This window comes from Ascidiella aspersa, chromosome 4 (genome assembly GCF_963924565.1).
Source record: "Ascidiella aspersa chromosome 4, kaAscAspe10.2, whole genome shotgun sequence".
NCBI classification, from domain to species: domain Eukaryota; kingdom Metazoa; phylum Chordata; class Ascidiacea; order Phlebobranchia; family Ascidiidae; genus Ascidiella; species Ascidiella aspersa.
In genome coordinates, this window is record NC_139450.1 from 28,562,606 (window position 1) to 28,579,467 (window position 16,862).

The 16,862-nt window shown below is 38.9% G+C and overlaps 1 protein-coding gene across 1 annotated transcript in view; it reads left to right on the plus strand.

Annotated features, from left to right (window-relative positions):
• The window catches only part of LOC146157324 (complement receptor type 2-like), a 79,745-nt gene that overhangs the window by 404 nt on the left and 62,479 nt on the right, over window positions 1-16,862 (plus strand). The gene's annotated exons all lie outside the window — the stretch shown is intronic.

The window sequence follows — 16,862 nt, forward strand, 5'->3', positions numbered from 1 at the left end:
AAACGCCAACTCGTACCCAAACCCAAATATTGTGCGTTGATATAATCCGTGGTATATGATGCTAGACCCGCGCCAGAAATAAACATGAGAGAATAAATATAGTAACAATACTTGACCAACCCAAACAATGTTAGCAGTAGAAATCCTCGGACGAAAATGTGGTAGGATTTTAGACCAGCGCCTTTTCTGTTATACGACAAGTAATACGATAACACAGTGGCCGCCATTGTTTATTGTAAATTCGATAAACGTTTTGATGTTTACTGGCGGAGATACGTATCAGCTTGGGCGGCACTTACAAGTAGGGCCTAGTTGACATTACCCCAACCATCAGATAATAGATGAACACCTTAGACAAGGGCCCATGGCTTATCAATTAGCTTTAGTAGTGGTGTGGATACTACAGTTTGACATATTTTAGGAATTGTTCAAGGTTATATGCTTAAAATGAAAAGCGATATACTACGATTAAATGAAAATCAACCAAGTCTGAAAACACGCAGCGATTTATTGTTCTGCTACATACTTTGATCATAATTTGATGTACCAGTCTTATGTCCAAAAATCATACAACTACTTTTCAATAAACAGGATAGCCTACATTTAACACTAGGGCTCCTAATTCGGACCGTGGTCCACCATTTAGGTAGCCCTGCCCTAGACTACGAACCAAACCGTTTCGTGTTTGAAATTCCATTGGCGTTTTCTGATATAAAAGACATCAACCCAATTTTCACAAAGGCTGCACTGTATAATCATGATACCGTTTTTACATTAACGCTTGTTGATTTTTGTGAACGATTATCCCACGACCGGGACCTTGGACTCCGTTTTGTGTTTTCTGTAACTGACACCGTTCTTCTTGAAAGATACGCGAGATAAAGGGGTTGGAGAAAGTGCCGGTATTTTTGCCGCGGTTTGGAAAGCTTCCCAATTATGCGGCGCTCGATGGCGAAACAGTCCTGGTCGCAATTCCACTTCACCTCAAACCGACGCCCAACGCTCTCCTTGTAACTCAATACCCTCCCCTAGTTCACTTCCATGACAATTTGGCTAGGAAGAAATGCCTGAAAATGCGATTTTTAGATTAAAGTAGGGGCTAGCAATCATTTTTAGTTTATCGTTAAAAACACCATGCATTCCAATGCACGCCATCTTCTTTAGTGCGTAAATAAAGTATGACAATTTGGTTGTGGGGTATCAAAAATTCTTCATTTTACTGGTTACCCGTTGAAGAAGTAGTGGGTTAAGCAATAAACTGAACTTCACCGTTCGAAAGATTGAATACCGGTCTTTGTTTTATCTTGATAACTATTCAGTTATATTTCAGTTTGTATGATATTCTATAATATAGCCTTCGCAGTAGCTTAAAATGCAAAGTCATGTCGAGTTTAGTTCTGGGTCTCAAATTAAAACTTGTGTTAAACAAACGGCGTTTTGTTCAATTATCGGTTTTAAAATGCAACAGACAGTTTAACTAACATACTGAAAATTGTTTAGGCGCCTACCCTCTCATGATTATATTGTAGGAGTTGCTCTGTTTTACCCTCTGTAAGCCTTTTTAAAGCTGTTGCTGTTTTTACCATCTGTAAGCTTTTTTCGCTCAAATCAGCTTTGTAATTTTTGCAGTAAAATTCGTGAACTGTGGCATTAATTCCTTTAACGCCTGGATTAAGACTGTATATAGGCACATTGCAGGGCAGTATACAAACAAGATTGGTGTAAATCCGGTCTTCAGCTTTAACGTCGTAATCTCCTCTGCAAATCGGCATTGTCCGCAACTCGATATGCTTGATGTCGAAATCTAGTAACCTGGGTAAAATATGCGCAGAAGGGTATGGGCGCTCCATCGATTTGGTACGTAAAAAGTAACGCAAAACAACGGTCTACAAATACCGCATACCGCAACGTACATTATTTGGGTTAGGGTGCGGGTTAGCGTTTGGGTGGGTCAAGCATTATAATTAAAAACTGGACTCACCCACACCACACCCAAACGCTTACCGACACCCTAACCCAATTAATGTGGCTTGCAGTATGCGGTGTTTGTAGACGTTTTTTTGCTTTACTTTCTACATACCAAATAGGAAGAGCGCCAGGGTGTGTAAAATTTTCCAAAAAATTCGAAGTCGTTCTACGCGTAGCGACAGATCAAGGGTCATCGCCTAACCCGGCAATTGCAGGCCAGGCGTCAAATCAATTGTAAGAACCATATACCCGCGCCTTCCATATAAGTGGTGGTTTTGCTCTAGGAATATCACATTGTAGTTTTGAACGCTGTAACTTTCGATTCTTTATAGGTTTTCTAGGTCGCGAAAAAGGGCGTTCTTCAACTTGAATTTTAGTGTCCAACTATATGATTTATAATATTTTCGAGATACTACCGCGTTTATCTTGAAGATTCAAATGCAAAACACATTTCAAAGCGGTAAAAAATATACAGATCATGTAATTCTATTTTAGATGTTCTTCTGTTAGGTTATACAACATAAACATTTGTTTGTTTACTAAGATGGCTAGTTTCATTTTAAAATCACAAAACAAAACGCAAAGTTTAGCCCTAAAAAGCTCGTCACCATAAGACTGTCAAGGAGCATGGGAAGCAGTTAGACCAGTGGTTCTCAACCTTTTATGCTTCGTGGCCCCCTTTGAAAGGCTCTCGGCCCTGGTGCCCCCCTGCTTATAAAAATACCAAGCATTGTGTTTAAAGTATTTTCTTTTGTTTTACTTCTTTACGTTAATAATAAATATACAGCCATGTCCGCGACGCAGTTGGCAGCCTTCCACGACGCAACCGTTAAAAAGCGTTGATCTAGCTCAAAAGACAGCATGCAAACGTAAAATAACCAAAAGTACAAAGATCATTCGCAGGAAGCGCGAAAATTTTTCGCACTTAGGTAGTTAAAATGGTCAAAAAGTATTTGAAATGGACTCGTGTCTAGTTTGTCAAAGAGGCGGCGGGCCGGATAATTTTCATTGGCGGCCCGCGGGCCGTACGTTGCCGACCCCTGGATTAGGCCAAGGGTATCGCCGAGTAATAATTGGCCGCCCGAAAAAACGCTGACGCAGAACTGGCTACGTATATGGGAGCACAGTAATTGTTTCGCCACAGCGGCAGGTCTCAAAGCAAACTTGTCACTCGCGAACGACCAATTAGGCGTAACTGTCCGCGATAAAACTAATAAAAAGGATTTCATATTCTACTTTAAACATCATACTTACGAGTCAAAGCAGGTGTCAGAAAAATGTGTTACAAACCGTTACAAGAAAGGTTTGCAGTCATAATAAAAACACAAAATCAAGTCAACTGGTAAATTTTGAAAATAGTGACACTTTGGTTTTCGCAATATCTAGCTGGAGAGTTATGCCCGTGACCCCCCAATGACCGCTCCGTGGCCCCCCAGGGGTCCGAGGGCCACAGTTGAGTAACCCTGAGTTAGACAAACTCTAAAACAATAGCCTCTTTTGTTGTTCAAGGTTTATGCTATGCGCTACTTGGTATCTGAAACCTCAACCAGAATTGCGTGGCCAGCATAACGCAATTTATAGATTCCGTACAATGCATCTGTTGATTTGAGCAGCAGCCAATGGCCTGTCATCGATAAACGTACAGAAATGACTGGGAACGATATACAATAAACCACAGCAAACTTGCAAAAAACTACAGCAGATTTTTTCGAGATTTGCACCCAAATCATACAAACGCAAAATTCCCAGCCTTTATTAAAAAAACAGAGCATTTTACCACTTTATGAATTAAGGAAACAGAAGAATACTTTTTTTACGGAGTATATTTATAAGAACAACGTCAACATTTCAGAAAAGCTGAGACTATATAACATGTATGTGCGGATATGGACCTAACAACAAACCATATATAACTGCGGCGGAGGATGTTGCTTTGAAGTGGATTTGGCAGCCCTTTGCCCGATGTGTACAGCGCACACAGATAAACATGGGGCCCGAAAGTTCAACCTACTTGGGTTGTCGTATATAAATTCTTTAAATCGCTACAAGGCCACTGTTGCAAAGCGCTGTAATTAGCCGCGGTTTTTGCGTTTTTCCTCAAGAGTTCGATCTCGAAATAGAAAACCTCACGCCGTCTGGCCGGCCCACGAGTACACAGCGCCTACTCAACTGCGAGTACTTGAGCTGAAGTGTCGACGCCGCCTTTTTGTAGTCTTCACGCAACGTTTATTGGATGCGACCGCCGAGTGCGTATGCGTCGCTTTGAAATTCTACCGCGAAAGCGCCCATTCTACTTGTGTACAACGATCTTCGATCGATATTCCTGAGAAATCGTAGGAAACCGCAGTTGTATGATTTGAAAAGTACACTTTGCAGGGCATTTTTATTGTGGCCTCAAAACTTATCTGATAATTTTTGTATTTATTGATACTATCTATTATTAAATTTCATTTAATATTATAGTGTTCGAAACCCAAACACGCCATTGTCTTGCTCCTGTTGTAACAAAAAACCTATAAAACAAAAATAGAAGTTTTTTTGTATTTCTTACTATTCAAAACTTTGTGTATATCGTTGCACAAACAACACAATGTTTAAACTTTAAAGGCTCATTATTGTTGTGGCCAACTTTTGTTTCAACTAAACAAACGACAGACAGTGTGCAATAGCAATACACATATGTTTTATTATTTGCTGTAAACCTGTTGAATTAAATACCAGGCGAAATTATTGGTACATGTCAAAGATTTCACAGATGATTGCACACAGCTGATTTGCTGTAACGCACGTAACTGGCAAAGTTAAACTGGCAAAAAAAGCGAATTTGCACCACAAATAATGACCCATGGCGTTTAAAGAGTAGCGTTCGGCAGAAAATACCACCAGTGGAAAAGGTCACATCTGCAATTTGCAGTGCAAACAGATTATACAACTATATTTAGTGGCTTTTGAAACATAGAATCATCTATAAATTGAGCGCACACCAAACCCAGCGATGCGCTGTTGTTTGGCCAATTCGAAAGTAAAAGAGTTAATATAGTTTATTTTGGCAAAATGTTGGACGCTGTTGGTTTATGTTGAGTATCTTTAGTTGTAGACCATAATATATTATTCTTCAATCATGTTAAACCACGGGTTATTAAACTGGGGTCCATGGACACCTTGGGGTCCGTGAACTAGTTTTAGGGGGTCCATACAGACCTAAAGAAATGTTAATGCATATTTAAGAAGTAATCTATTTTTCAAAGAAAACAGTTTAATTAAAAATGAAACGGTTTTGCACTGACTGTATTTTAGACTCCATTCCACAATTACATTTTTTGGAGCGAAATCAAAAGATTTATAAAGTTTGTTTGTATTGTGATTTGTGACGTCATTTTTGAAATTATTTTGCCTATACCGTGGTTCACGCGAAGCAAAAAAAATTAGGGATCCGCGATAACAAATTTTAAGAACCCATGTGGTCTACTATATTCCATAATATACCATTATTTAAATTTTTAACAAAGAAATACTTTAAGTGGTAATTATAGAAACCATTTATTGATTCGTAAGACTGTTTGTTTATTGCTCAACTTCCTAAGTGTCAGGTAATAACTGGCTTATTTGAATAGGCGATAATTTCCCCCATATTTACGCCTGGTTGTCTTAGACATGGTTCCACGTTACCCTTGCAACAAGCTTAGCTTTAATCCATCTCATAATCTTCGGGAAACAAGGCAATACTTAACTCGTTCACGTAATTTTACACTCAATGCTTTTACGCAGTTCGTTTATTGCGGAAACACGATTACGTAAACGCAGGCAGTGTCTTCCTTCAGCATTTTTGCCTAAAAATGTGAAATTTTACCCAATTCGACTAACTAAAGCCCATGGAAAGGTTTCACTCTAGCGATTTTGCTCCTAGAATAAACCTCCTTTAGATATGACTCACGGGTTTCTCAAGAGAACGAAATTGCATCGGGTGAAAGTTTAATCCTCGTAGTCTGGCTGATATGTTTGTAGTGGTGCAAAGTGTGCTCGTTTTTCCACTTGTTACGTATTCTGGTTTGCCTTTTGCACTAATTATTGGATGCTGAAAGTTTTCCCATAACCAAGGGATGGTTTTCTAATGCTAAAAGACACCTCTTATGCCGAAAAAATTGTTTTGTGCAAGAAACCTTTTTTGTATTTAGCGTTGTCTAATGTCTATTTACGCGAAATCTTACGTTACACTTTGTGGCACCTGAAACACTTTAACGCTAACACGTGCGTTTGGAGTTATGCTCTTTGGAGGAAAATGAGGCCAAACCAGCATTAATCAACATTCATCACCGTTGTGAACATGACACTTTCCGTCAGCGAGCAACGCTGTTGATTTAGCAAGTTTGCGGTGCTTTTGTCCATTCGCGATAACCGATCGCTACTACAGCAAAAGAAACAAGACAATCTCATTATAAAACCGCATGGCGATTTCTAACAGCTTTATAGCCTCGTAAAATGTCCCTTAAAATCGCCCATTAGGCTTCGGGATGTGCCCGCTAAATGTGCTCCGTTCTGTATCTAAAATAAGCACCGCGTCACCTCAGTGGCTTTGTTGGTATAGTTGGCGTCTTGTCTCCCTGTTCGCTGCTAGTCGTTTAACCCTTTGCTTTTCGATTAGCCTTGTCGTGAATACGCGGATTTGGCGTTGGCTTGCCTTAAGTCGTTAAATAGAAACCAGGTTAAATCAAACGATTTTTTGGGGGTTTGACTTGACTTAACCAAGTTTCTGATTTGATTTAATTGGTTTGAATTTCAGTGGAATCCAATAGGGCTTAAAACGTTTTACTTTCACTGTAGAAAAAAAGTTTGAAACAACGAAATAATTAAAAAATGCTTCGTTTAGGTTTGGGGTTCTTAAACTTTTTTTTACCGCGGTCCCCTAAATTTTTTTTTTGCTTCGCGCGGACCACAATACGCAGAAAATTTTGTAAAGACGTCACAAATTTACGTCAAAATACAAATAGACTTTCAGAAATATGCTGAGGATTTAAGTAAAATGGAGTGCTAAAATGTTTTTTAGTAAACTATTTTCTTTGAAAAATTGATAACTTAAATATACACTAATACTTCAATTTGGCCTTCATGGACCCCCTGGAATTAGTTCACGGACCCCCAAGGGTTCCATGGACCCCAGTACCTAAACTTTAGGTACTTCCGTTATCCGCGAATAATGTCTTGGCTATACTTATGACCTTGAGGCTTCCGTTTTTAAATTCTCGTAAAATTGTAACTTGGGCCGGATTTAGGAATTTACCGAGTTTTTTCCCTTTTTTGCGGCCCCATCGTGGTTTTACCATACGGGTTTTCCTAAAACAAAACTTATCAAACAGATGTCCGTGCCTAATTTGAAGTTTATGAATGCATATCGACAGACGCATCGATTAAAACGATTCGCCTATGCTGCACAATTTTTCTGTTTCTCGACGACGACCGGCTTCAGCCAAAGCTTGTTTTGCCCAAAGCGAGATTGTTTAGGCCTAAACCGGAATTCGGACTGATCGAAGTCCCGAAGTTATTCGTCGAGCGCACTCTGCGTCAAATAAACACGTAAACATGAGCTTAAAGTGCCCCGGCCGGGTTACCTTGCCCTCTGACGACGGCTTTGAGTTCAGGATGCTGCCATTGGGTCGAGTCTAGCTAGTGTAGTAGGAGTAAGCACCCTACTAATTTTTTTTCTAAGCTAAGGTGTTGTGCATTTATTGGTGTATGTTATGGTACGACATATAACAGATATAAAAAATATTGAAATTAAAACGCATAACAAGTTTAGGGGGACACAAATAGGTTTTACATCAATGTTGTATTTTTTTTACATGATTTTGTTTTGTTTTACAAAAACTACCCCCTCCCTCCGAGATTCACATTACACCAACAAGTAGGATAAATCCAAAAAATCCAAAAAAAATTTGGTTTGTCTCTGTCAAACGTAAAGTACGCGTGAAAAAGAGACGCAGACAAAAAAAATGTAAAGCTGTTTGCTATGACGTTTTTTAAATATATTTCCCAAAAATTATTGAACTTGTTTAACAGAACGAGGATGAGGGTTGATCAGATTATAATGTTTTCGGGGCAACGTTCCTTGCATAGCCACAATGATTGCGCATTATATATTTAGTCCGATGGTAAATACCAGGTTGCTTGGCAAGTACACGCAGTAGCAGCTATTTGCACAAAGTCTAAAATATCACGCTCAATATTTGAACATCAAATGTTAACACGCGCACCCGCGTGTGTCGAAAGCGTATTTTTGTTGATGCCACATTCGCCTAAAACAGGGTTTTTTAAACTGGGGGTCCGTGAATAATGTTTAGAGGGTCAATAAAGGCCTAATTGAATTGCTAGTGTATATTTAAGAAGTGTTCAATTTTCAACGAAAATAGTTTAATAAAAAATAAAACTGTTTTACATTCAATGTGTTTAGCCTCCATTTCACGTTCACATTTTTGGACCGAAATCAGCGGATTTCTGAACTCTATTTGTAAGGTGATTGTAAATTTATGACTTCATCTCTAACAATTTCTTGCCTACCGTGGTACACGAGTGAAAAAAATAAATAAAAAAAATAAACAAATTAAATAGGGGTCCGCGGTAAAACAAACGTTATCAACCCCTGGCCTAAAAGGTCAAAGAAAAGAAACAATTCTGCTACGTTAAGCGAAAACGGCTGCAACCTTGCAATTATACCACGCCTTGCTGCAAGCAAAGTTATGGGTGTAAGCAAAGGCTATATACGATTGTTGGCAATCTTTGGCGCAAAAGGCCCGCGGCGCATAGGACGGTAAAAGTTCGAACTCTCGCGTGAAATCTGCGGTAAAAACGGGACGCCGGGACTCAAAGAAGATGCGATTTTTGCGGCAGATAAGGCAGCGGCATTGTTCTGAGGCATACAGAGCCTCGCGGCGCTGTACAGTACAAGGCCTGGAAAGTGGCCAGCCACCATCAGCCGCCGTTTCCGCATTTCGCCGATTCCCGCGCGTACAAATTCGTCCCGTTTCAAAATCGGACGCTTTTTTATCCCTGGTGGGCGGTGGCACTGTGGCCCGTCCCGAATAGGCCTGCAAATATATTCAACGGAGGCCCAAAGCTAACGGGTTGACGTAAGCTCTATAATAATATTTACTGAAAAGCGTGTGAAAATCGCTTTTGTCTGTATAATTGAGTGCGTCATTTTATAGTTGCTATTGAGTTTTTCTTCGGGATTTCTGTATAATTTATGATATTTCTTGATTAGGCAACCCTTTATACTTTTTGGCTTCCTATATGTGTGCGTAGGCCTATACCTCTTTTTAATTTAAATTCGTAAGACTTATATTATTGTGCCAGCTGAACGCTTTCGTATGCAATAGAAAAGCTATAGTTCTGTATTCCTAATTAAGAAGAACCAATACACTTGACTACCCTTATCGGATGGTTGATTTAGTCATTCGACCACCCACTTATGTGCATAGTAAATATCGCACTGAATTACCTTGGCTTATGTACATACACCTATTTACGGAAGGGTAATCTCGTTCGGGGTCATTTGCAAAGTTCCGGCAGTTTCAGAAGCAAGGGCATTCGTCAGGCTTTAGCGCTTCGGAGCAAGAACTCCTAACCACATTTTCAGGTGTTTTCTGTCATTCAGATTTCAGTGCTTCGTTGAAATATGCCACGTGTTAAGAAATTTGTTTCAAAATTGTTAATTTAAAAACAGGCAGTATAAGTATGCGAAAAAAGATTAAATTCCTAAATAAGGTTTGACAATTAAGTAAACAGATTGGTTTCCCATCCTTTCGTCAGTTACAGTTTATCAAAACGACCTTCAACATAATTAAAAAACAATAAAACTATATGTAATTCAATTTGTCGTTATTGCGATTTCGGCCGCATCGCGTCTTGCGCTCGAAACCCAGGGGGTTCGCTTTCCAAGTATAGCTCCTTCACCGGGCATCATCATAGTAGTAAGTAAGTAAGTTCTTCACATCTCGTGGAAACCAGTCGTAATCCATCTCGTATTCGTGTCGTCGACGGTCCGCTTCGTAAGATGCCGAGTTTAGCAAACTGCGGTCGCCGTGTCTTTAACTCTCGCGAGTATAATGACTCCCGCCCGGCCTGGGAATCGTGATCGACGTGCGAAAATCTTTCGGAAAATCGAAGACACTTCTTGATTCGATGCGATAAATACGGCGGGTTTCCTGCGGTTTTGGCTGCATATTTTTGGCAACAACAATTGAATCTTTCGTCGCTCTGCGGTGTCTCAGTCTATAACGCGCTCCCATTACATAAATGTTTATAAAGCTTATATTGTTGTGGCTGGTATTGTCTCGTCTGGAATTTTGTAATTTGTGCGCGAAAGCTTTTTCAGACGGTAATGAAAAAAAAACTTGATTTGAATTATTGTGTTTATTTTTTTACTTCTTGCTTTGGGATAAGTCTGATATATTCTGAAGAGATTTTAATATACGTCAACTTTTAAAAGCCATTACTACGTGCAATATCACCATTGTTGGCGGTATTGCATGAAAGTAATTTTTTTCCTAAATTATTTGTAACGACATTTTTATATGTTTTATTGTCTGGGTGTCATGGAAAAGATTTCTAAAAAAATTGGGTAAAAATTTTAGGAATTTTTTGGTTCATCAAGTTTCGCACACCGATGGTTCGACTTACTTATTTGTGTTATTTAACCTTATTAATTACTTTTTTAAACTTTTGCCGTTTACGGAAGTGTTGGTTTTGTGTCTAAAACCCTTTCTCCATTTCTTTATCGTAAACAAGCTCGGATGTTTGTTTCCAGTGTTTTTTTAAGGTGTTTTTTCCCCAGCGGTTTCCCAAATTTTGGACTTGCAACTTTTTGGTATTTAAATGAAACACTTGCGGTCTCTTAAAACTACTTAGCAGTCACCCAAACCAAACCTTAAAACAAAAACTGTTTGTTTCCAATGCAAACAAACACCAATGCCGTCTTTCGCTTTAAGTATAATCGCGAAAACCCAACACAACCACTTTACAAGCAGCACAGTTAATCGCTTTACTTACATTCAAAAGGGCGCCGAGGTGACGAAGGCATTTCCCTGCGGATATAACGGCACAGACTACCCCGGGTGCCAAAACTTAATTGCCCAGTGTCGAACACACGAGCTCTCGTCAAACTCAATGTTTTCCCATCAGCAGATCGCCGAACTCGTAAGCGCAATAGACTCCCTGGGGGATTACAAATCTAAGCGATAAAAGTCAAAGGGGATAGATGTCGTAAGCCGCTTTTATCCAATGCTGTAAGGCCCTGACTCATAGTATGGATGCCCATAGGCCCGTGGTTGTGTGGCAATGTTGTTATGATGTGGGCGAAATCTGTAACAGTCGTTTAGGGTTGGTTACTCGTTTAGTTTTATTAAAAAGGTGAGTCACGTCTAATTTGGGAGCTTTGTTATCTGATACCGCGTGAATTTTACAATATTTTTCGTCATGTCCACAGGGGACCGGGATGAGTCGGACTGCAAGTAAGACAACCTAAGGCATGCGCAGTACCAAATTGTGAAACTGGAAAGGCCGCAAAGTGTTCACAAAGCAACCTTATTTATAGTTACGTAAAAGGTTGAAATGCAGGCTGTAAAGTCGAGCCGGTCTCGTGACTCGACGAAATCGCACATTTAGCCGAGGTCGGACTCGGTTTTATATTTTTGGCCGGAGTCGGACTCTGGTTATTTTTAACCCACTCCGCAACCCCAGGGGACCCGGTAAAAATATCGCTAATGACAGTCAGTTGACCTTTTCGGAAATTTTGTGTATGTAGGACAATGGCTTTCTTCTGATTAACGTCTTTAATCGTTACTGACTAATAAAATGTGTTATTAACCGAAGAACTTCTATCTCAATGAATTATAATTATAATAAATCATTTGGCAACTTTAGTATACAATAAGTGATTTTGTATTTGTCGTAATTTGAATCACCGAGGATTTATACCGTCCGGTTAAAATGGATTGTTTTGAAAAGTCATGGTAGAAAAAAAAGAAAAAAAAGCTAAAGAGGGGTCCGCCACATAATAAAGTGCGAGAAACCCTGCTATAGATTATTTGTGTTACTAAAACAAAAACACCAATTGTTATAAACCGATCACAACTATCACTTATCGGTTACTTTCTTGAGTAGGCGAAAACCGCGTTATCGAAATGTTAACTGAAGGTCTCCACTTTATGTTCAGTTTTGCTCGTCTTCGTATGACCATAACGCCTTGGATCTCTCAATTTTTGCCATAGTTTTGCGAGACCTGGTTGCATCACGTTCGCTTATACCACTCGTGGTTCAAACAGCTCAAAAACACGGCCCTTTGATTTCCAACGACTGCCGCAAATCGCCGCTTATCTTCTATTTTCCGCACCAACGGAGGACGCGGTTCCGCTTAGTGGTCGTCCGACGCGTCAGCGCTGCTGTGACGCTAATGTCTGCCGCCGGATTTAACCGGGATTAACACGGGCTGCGTTCCGCTGCCTTGACTGAATGTACTTTCGCTGAGTCGAATCGCCAAGCACCTCACTTAATACTATACATTTTTTCGAGTGGCCAAAGTGTGCTTTTGACTAGAAATTTTGTCGGTTGGTAAACAGCCTCTAACCTTTTAAGTTCACAGTTTTAGGATTGTAATGTTGTGAATATATTGTATAACTTGAACAAAATTCACGTTTTTCAAAGCTCTTTAGGTTAACGTTTTCCGATTGATGTTGCAAATTTATTGTAAATTTTTTTCTATGCCAATTTTCGCACCCAAAGTAACTAAACTTTTTTTCGCACAAAAATAACTGAACTTTACCCTTAGTTCTGTGTGGTGCATTTTCATGTCCACGGCACGGGTCATTTAAGAGCAAAAGCGGCCCAGGGAATTTGTATTAAGCCCTTGACGTGATCCAACACTTTGTTCTAAAAATGGTCGTTGCTTTACCTCCCAGTCAGATCCTTTCTTTACAAAGAAAGAACTTTTCAGGGTTTTCAAACGTCACCAAAATAGTGGATTTGTAAAACAAGAAGTATTTCCTCTTTTTAAAGTGGTGCCAAACCGAATCAATTGTGCGTCAAAAAGAAACCAAATAGTTAAAATTGTAGCGGGAAAACCGTTCAAAGGCACATTACGTATGAACAGCTCTTTGAACCTGTTTATGCGTTCGGAGTCATTGGAATTTTTACAGTTGCTCATCAAAGTGCAATTCGTGCAACCTATCGTTTTATGGCAAGCGTGTAAACCCCTTGAAGGTGGCAGCAATAAAGTGTTTATAGCCTGTACAGACGTGCGAATTTGTGTGTACAATACGGTAGCAATTACACGGGGCCCCATTCAGGGGAAGATCCAGGATTTGATTTGGGAAGCAATAATTTTTTTAGGAATGACGTCTTAAAGTTACGTCATGGCATGACGTCTTAAAACAATTAAACCACCTAAAAAACACTAGTTGTTCTCGAGCAAACTCATGCGCAAATTGAAGCTAAATCCAGTATAATAAAAAAATATTCGTTTATTTAGTTTAAATTGGCAAAACTTTTCATTTGGCACATACAAGAGATTCGCATATTGCTCGAAATAATAGCATTTAGTGTTTAATTTACAAAAATTGCAAATAGATTCCTTAAAACTTACAAAAAGTTTGTAAAAATATATAGAAATATTTTTTTGGTATTTTTATAGTAAAAGCTGTTAAAAAATACTTAGGAAGAATCCTGGCCTGATGCCCCCCTCCCCTGAATACGCCCTTATCGCCATTAAACCCGGCATCGTTAAAATGACAGCGCAGTGATTGGTCATGTGTGTCGTAGCTAGTCTAATCAAACAACGAACAAACCATAGAAACCCAAAGCTGCACAGTTCTGCCTTCACTTCACGGAACGGGGGATTCTTTGCTTTGCAGCCGAATCTCGGCTTTAGTAACCCTAAAGACCCCCTATATGAGGCCTAATCACCGCAAGGTTGCAGTAAGACGTAATAAGGATATCTAAGCCCATACAGTAGTAGGTAGCATTTTGAACGGTTCAAAATGATACCTACTTCTGTAAGGGCTTTAATACAAGGAGTGAAACAAGAAAATATTTTTTGCTGACTTCATCAATGTTGATGTGACCACTGTAACCACTCAACTGCCTGAAAGGTTACCCCTTCAAACAAACTTACTTCAGTTTCTACCAATATCTCATTGTTGAGATCATACAACCCCATACAAAAAGTTAAAAATGGCAAAAACTCTGTTCAATACGAAGCACCCAACCTCAACCACGTTCAGTGTGAATTTCGCAAATGCAGCGTATATCCGGGGCACTTGAAGTAACTTGTTTATGAATATACTGTTGCTGCCAGGCATTATATTAATTATAAAGAAGGTTCTTCCGCAAATTATTTATTCTGTACCGACGTTTCGATAACCTATCCAGGTAATCTTCATCAGGGCATATAAACTTGTATAAACATCCAGAATGCCCTGATGAAGATTACCTGGATAGGTTATCGAAACCTCGGTACAGAATAAATAATTTGCGGATTACCTTCTTTATAATTAACTTGTTATGTTTTGTTTTTCGAAATTCCCTTCCTAAAAATATAAAAAGGAAGAAAAATGGGCGCTTGTCTACAATCCTACCACATTTTTTTACAGTAACAAAACCAGTTGTTAAAAAAATTCAAATTACAAAGAAGAAATAAATATGGGACAATAAATATAATATTAATAGTACTGGACTCACCCGAACTAACCCAAACAATATGCGTTGAACGAATAGATGTGTGGTCGGATTCTAGACCAGCGCCGAAAAATGCATAACATCCAGAAAGGTTTTGGATCTTGTTTATATGCAGTTTTGCGGCACGAATGCCTAAACTTTTGTTGTCAAGATTGGGATGTGACCCGCAAAAAGCAATATACGTGTCAACCTCTAAGGAAAATGTCCGACTTGCGTAATTGCGCTGATTTAAAAGTATTCACGCGGAAATGTTTGGTTTCACGTCGCTGGATTTGACTGAAAAGTATTTTGTTTTGTATATCGATGCATATTTGCGGCGGATTATATAACTGTCTTATGCTTTGGTGAGCCCTATAGTCATCCTATTCTATGTGTAGGGCTACTTTTTGTGTTGTGATACATTTAACAGGAAAAGAACACTAGTTTTTAAATGTCAAAGATTTTTGCGGGATATGTGTATGTTATTCCAATACCGATACCCGTTATTTTGGCAAGATTTGCAATACCAAAATAACGTTAATGCTACGGAAAAAATAAACAAAGTATATATGTTAAATATTGTTGTCCGGGTTTTAAGGCCTAATTCACTTTAACGTTAAAAAAGCCTATTCACCTTTCAATAGTAATTTACTTTTTTGTGTTAATTTGGCATCTAATCATCTCCAGTTTAAAGTTTAAACCTAATTATGGAAGGTAAACTACAGTATACTCGAACAAACCCAACTTGGCATCACAAAATGTGAACGCAGATGCAAAAATACAATAGTTATGGTTCCTGTCGTTTGCATGAAAAAATTGTCACTTGGCTTTAAATTAGCTTGCTTATCACCCCAATGTAGCCAACTTAGATAAATAATTTATCTATTCTTTGGTTTAAAAAAGGTTTAAAAGTAGCTTTGCTTTGTGGCGCAACGTTGATAAGGGTTTATCGCGGTACTCTTTAAAAGGCCACAAGATTAGTCAACATGTCGCTACTTATACATGAGGGGTTAACAATTAACAACCACTTGGGTTTTGCAAAATCCTTGCGTGGGCGAGCGATTAACATTGTGGTTTGACTAAATTTTTGACTTTATCCGTTTGTTATATCTTGATGTTGCTGCATTTTACGAAGAATGTTTAAATACACCAGTTTGAGACAAACTTCTCGTTTGTTTAGAATTAAAAGGAGTTACCGGCTTCGTTTTAAGAATTACGATTTTTTTGATTTTTTTTCTAATTTTGTTGCAAACAAAAAAGTTGTACAAGATGGCAAAGGCGATTTAGTTGCAGCATTCCTAGCCCTACCTTAAGCAGTTGTGACGCTGCAAATATTTATAAACACAGAATATCCCCAATCTTACTCCGACTTTTGGCGTGAATAAAACGTCCATCACTCATCCCAAGTAACCACATTTGAGGTCTGCAACAGAAAGCACCATTGTTCGCTTTGCGTTATACTTGAGCTTGTTAGTTTGGAGCAAGCACGTCACAAAACAATGGGCTTAACTTAATTTTGACATTGGCCGTAGAAATAATGGAATTAGCGTTTGCCCAAACAATAACATCCGGTGCGACCGCTACTGGTAAACAGCTACATGTATTGTCTGTATGGCCATATCTGTCTTTTGCACCGATTTCGTGTTGAATAACATAAATGGATGCAAAATAAATAAAATTGTAATAATAGGGATTGAACTCAGGGTATTTATAACTCAAGTGTTGAATGCATGCATTAACAGCAGTCTTGTAAGTTCAACAATATTCACAACACACAAACAATCAGTCAATTTACCAAAGGCTTTTTTGTTGTTGCTTTTCGTAAATTACGCATGCTTCACAAATATGCCTTAATAACGCATAATTTCACATTGCTTGTCGTACCCCTGCTTTGGTGTTTCATACCACCAAGGGGTACATGTACGGTTGAGAACCGCTGCTTTAGTACATTCAACTAAATTACAAAATTTATTTGTAAAGAGTTAACATCACCAAAAGATTTCTATTAGAAAAGCTTCACACCCAGGCAATTGTGTGAATTGGCCGACTCGAAGCCCATCTATACCCTGGTACATACAAAATACTATACAAATCCAAACAGTTTTTTCCCAAAACAAATTAAAACACTCTGTTTGTTGCGCGTGAGCTCGCTTAATTTGTTTTCACTCTCCACTCGAGAAAAACCGCCGAGT